General features: G+C 58.0%; 2 non-coding genes across 2 annotated transcripts; both read right to left on the bottom strand.

The window, feature by feature from the left end:
* Window positions 1-625: 625 nt before the first annotated feature.
* On the bottom strand, window positions 626-778 carry LOC142792175 (5.8S ribosomal RNA). Its single transcript, XR_012890718.1, has one exon. It is a non-coding gene; the product is annotated as a 5.8S ribosomal RNA (ribosomal RNA).
* A 1,719-nt stretch (window positions 779-2,497) lies between these two features.
* LOC142792178 (small subunit ribosomal RNA) lies at window positions 2,498-4,312 on the bottom strand. Its single transcript, XR_012890721.1, has one exon. It is a non-coding gene; the product is annotated as a small subunit ribosomal RNA (ribosomal RNA).
* Between the last annotated feature and the right edge of the window lie 477 nt (window positions 4,313-4,789).

The raw sequence follows: 4,789 nt of genomic DNA on the forward strand, positions 1-4,789 counted from the left end.
TTTTTCCGCTTCGCGGCAAGTCGTCGCGCCGTGCTCTCCGCATCAACCGCGTACGCAGCGAACCGCAAACGTCGGGCGCAGCCTCCTCACCTCCCTGCGCTTTGCGCGCGAACGTTCCCTGTTCGCGCGGCAAAGCCTGGAGGAGGCACGGCCCCGCAGCGTGTTCGAGCGCCCGGTCTACGGGACACCCTGCTTACTTCGAGGGCAACAAGCGCAACGCAAGGCTGCGATCTCGCGCACTTTGCGCACGGCTGGAGAAGCTTTGCTGGCCGGCTTTCGCTCCTCGTGTTTACCGTGCGTTAAAGTTGCGCGTCCGTGGCTCTCGCAGCTCTTGCGCGCCCGGTCGCAGAGAGGAGTACGCAACCTCGACCGCACTTTCCCTGCAGGCTTCCTTCCGACTCGAAGTCCTGCGGCGGTCTCAACGAGGTGCCACATCCTCAATGCAGTCGGTCGCCCCCGTTTCGGTTGGGCTCTGGCACGACGGTCGCCACCGTCTCGCCCTTGAGTGGCCGCTGTTGGCGCTCGCTGTGAGGTGTTCAGCGTGCTGTCCGTGTTGCCGACGCGGTCAAAACGAGTCGACGGCTCACGTTCCCTTGTGCGCCGAAGGCTCTCTTGATATGTGATCCGACCCTCAGACAGACGAAGCCAAGGGAAGACCCAAGGCCGCAATGTGCGTTCAAAAAATCAGTGCTCAGTGTGTCCTGCAATTCACACCAAGTCTCGCAGCTGGCTGCGTTCTTCATCGACCCGAGAACCGAGTGATCCACCGCTTAGAGTCGTGAAAAAGTGTTTGTTCAATTCCGTACAGTCAAAACCAAACGTTTCTGGCACTCGGCCAAACAGTGGCCAAGAAGGGCGCTTTTCAGCGCACGCTTGGACTCCAAAACTCTGCCGCGCCTTTTTCGGCTGCCGCAAATCGAGCAAACGGTGTGTTTCGGACGGCGTTTCGCTTTCGCTACTTGCGAGTGCTTTCGTGGTCCACCCCTCTATAAATACTCGGGAGGCGTCGAAGCCGGTTCTCCAAGCCGGACCCGTAGGTATCGTTGTGTGCTCGCTCTCATTGGCCCGCCTAACCAGAAAATGCCTGCGGTACACCCATTTGGATAAGAGTGCACGCAGATGCGGGCCTCGACGGCTACACATTTCCTCGGGCGGCCGCCTCCCGGCCTCCGTGGAGCGCGGGATGCACGGTCCCATCGACAAGCCTCTCCCGTTTTTACCGTGGCGTCGCGGTTCACCACGGCAGGCGGGTCGGTCTCCTCCGCATAAAAAGGGGGACCCCCGCTTTTTGTTCCACGAAATCGCACAAGCTTTTTTCGCATCCACGGTTTGCCACCGCACACCAAAATGCCGATCCGGCTGCCTACTTTAGCCAACAGGTGGAGCCAGGCGCGCCGTACTTGCGCGGCACTTCCCACGTCCACCGAAGTCGGTGCCAAGGACCACTTTCGGCGCCGGAGCCGCGTACGAGCCTACTCGAGGCGGAAGAACGAAGCCAGCAAGGGCCTGGCCGCAAGTGCGTTCAATTGTCGGGACGTCCAAGTCCCTCGTTCTTCCGTGCTTCCTCTTTCGGCAAGTCGTTGCGGCACCTTCCCAAAGCGCGCAGACCCGCTAATCGCGACGAGCGCGACGTGGCCGTGCCGCCTTTCCCTCGGCAGCAAGCAAAACGCCTGGCAACGTCGACGCTCCCCTAACCGCGATCTCGCACCGTGTTTCGTGTGGCGAATTCAAAAGCCGGCCGGCGCTGCTGCAACCATTACGGTCGGTACGCATACGCCGCGGAGGGCGGGACGGTCATCGGAGCGTGCGGTTCCTCCATCGAGTACTGCGCACCTCGGCCGTCGCATCGCCGTGCCATGACCGGCCGCGCGTCAACGCGAACCGGTGCCAGCGAGATCCCTCGCCTGCAAGAACCGACCGGCAGCCTCCGTCACCCGAGGACGCGGAGGCGCTTGCCGCGGACGGCGGGACGGTATGCACTGGTGCACAGCGGACCCGTCACATCGCCAGTTCCTTGACCGACCGCCGACGCTTGTGCCGTTCCTCTCGTACTTGGCAGTCGCCGCGCGATTGTCGGGTCTCGTTCTTGCACGCTCGAACGGTCGGGAGGGCACTCGGCTGGCGTTTCGGGAACGCGCAGCCTCGCCTTCTACCGACGTAACCACGACTCGCCGTTCGCGCTCCGCCGCTCCTGTTTACAGTACTAGGCGGTCCCGCAGCGGTCGGGTCGCGCATTTCGAGCGCTTCGAGCCACGGTGCAGTGGCGGGTCGAAAGCCGACCTATGAGTGCGTTGCGCCGTTTGTACCCGCGTCCGCCACCTGGCCGACCGTCCAAGGTCGCGGTGTTGGCGTCCGCTGGGCGCAACAATTTGTCACGGGGTGCCGCTCCACATTCAGGCAGCCCCGTGGGGAAAAGCCGACCCCGCGTCCAAACGGGGTCAGCGGCAGAAAGTGTCGGGCGCAGACGCAGCTGAGGCGCTCACCCTTCACAATCCGTTAATGATCCTTCCGCAGGTTCACCTACGGAAACCTTGTTACGACTTTTACTTCCTCTAAATGATCAAGTTTGGTCATCTTTCCAACAGACCGGCGCAACCGAAAGGCCGCGCCGGACATCGGTCCGAAGACCTCACTAAATCATTCAATCGGTAGTAGCGACGGGCGGTGTGTACAAAGGGCAGGGACGTAATCAACGCGAGCTTATGACTCGCGCTTACTGGGAATTCCTCGTTCAAGGGGAACAATTGCAAGCCCCTATCCCAATCACGAAAGAAGTTCCACGGGTTACCCAGTCTTTTCAGACAGGGATAAAGACACGCTGCTTCCTTCAGTGTAGCGCGCGTGCGGCCCCGGACATCTAAGGGCATCACAGACCTGTTATTGCTCTGTTTCGTGCGGCTAGGAGCCGCTTGTCCCTCTAAGAAGGTTGTAAGGTGCTGGGAACCCCGCACCTATTTAATAGGCTAGAGTCTCGTTCGTTATCGGAATTAACCAGACAAATCGCTCCACCAACTAAGAACGGCCATGCACCACCATCCACCGAATCAAGAAAGAGCTCTCAATCTGTCAATCCTCCCAGTGTCCGGGCCGGGTAAGTTTTCCCGTGTTGAGTCAAATTAAGCCGCAGGCTCCACTCCTGGTGGTGCCCTTCCGTCAATTCCTTTAAGTTTCAGCTTTGCAACCATACTTCCCCCGGAACCCAAATACTTTGGTTTCCCGGAAGCTGCCCGCCGAGTCATTTGAGTAACTCAGGCGGATCGCTGGTTGGCATCGTTTATGGTCAGAACTAGGGCGGTATCTGATCGCCTTCGAACCTCTGACTTTCGTTCTTGATCAATGAAAACATTCTTGGCAAATGCTTTCGCAGTAGTTCGTCTTGCGACGGTCCAAGAATTTCACCTCTAGCGCCGCAATACGAATGCCCCCGTCCGTCCCTCTTAATCATTACCTCGTATTCCAAAAACCAACAGAACAGAAACGAGGTCTTGTTCTATTATTCCATGCAAGTTTATTCAGGCGACTCGCCTGCGTTGAGCACTCTAATTTTTTCAAAGTAAAAGCACCGGCCATCTCGAGGCACACAATGAAGTGCACCAAGAAAGAACCGGCATGATGTTCAGTCCGAGCCGTCGCATCGGGTAGATGCACTACTCGTCTGGAACTGAGATCCAACTACGAGCTTTTTAACCGCAGCAGCTTTAGTATACGCTATTGGAGCTGGAATTACCGCGGCTGCTGGCACCAGACTTGCCCTCCAATTGATCCTCGTTAAAGGATTTAGAGTGTACTCATTTCAATTACGGGGCCTCAAAAGAGTCCCGTATTGTTATTTTTCGTCACTACCTCCCCGTGCCGGGAGTGGGTAATTTGCGCGCCTGCTGCCTTCCTTGGATGTGGTAGCCGTTTCTCAGGCTCCCTCTCCGGAATCGAACCCTGATTCTCCGTTACCCGTAACAACCATGGTAAGCAAGTAACCTACCATCGAAAGTTGATAAGGCAGACACTTGAAAGAAACGTCGCCGGCTCGTGGCCATGCGATCAGCACAAAGTTATCCAGAGTCACCACACAATACGGGCCGAAACCCGATCGATCTTGGTCTAATAAAAGCACCCGTTACCCAAAGGGCTCCAGGCTCACTGCATGTATTAGCTCTAGAATTGCCACAGTTATCCAAGTAGGAAGAAACGATCTAAGGAACCATAACTGATTTAATGAGCCATTCGCGGTTTCGCCTTATTTCGGCATGTACTTAGACATGCATGGCTTAATCTTTGAGACAAGCATATGATTACTGGCAGGATCAACCAGGTAATCGTTCGACTGCGCGTCCGTCCTCGCCTTCGGCGGGCCGGACGCAGTCTGTGTGCGGCGGAGGCCACCTTCAGGCGCCCCAACACGCTTATTTTGCACTCCGAGATGACGGCGTTCGAGCTCGCTACGGCACAACCTTCCCGAAAGACGAGTGGGAGCCGTGCGGCAAGAAGCACGTTCATGCTCGCTCTTTTTCGTTGCATCGACTCGGTCGCGCCGTGCGGGTTGCCCAAGCCCGCTGCACTGTCGGTGGACCGGCCGGAACTAGCAACGGAGCCGAGACTGCAAAGCCGCCAGACGACGGGTCACGCCCGCGTCTTCGGCGCTTTCGCATCTGAATCGCCCGAGGACGACACGGAACACACCTCGATATCGTGGTAAAACGGCACCGTCCGACAACCAGCCCCTAACGCATCAAGCGGATGAGGCTGCAGACGACTGCCGTGGATTCCCCTGGAGCAGACCCGAGGACACGCT

This window comes from Rhipicephalus microplus, unplaced genomic scaffold (assembly GCF_043290135.1).
Source record: "Rhipicephalus microplus isolate Deutch F79 unplaced genomic scaffold, USDA_Rmic scaffold_206, whole genome shotgun sequence".
Classification (NCBI taxonomy): Eukaryota; Metazoa; Arthropoda; class Arachnida; order Ixodida; family Ixodidae; genus Rhipicephalus; species Rhipicephalus microplus.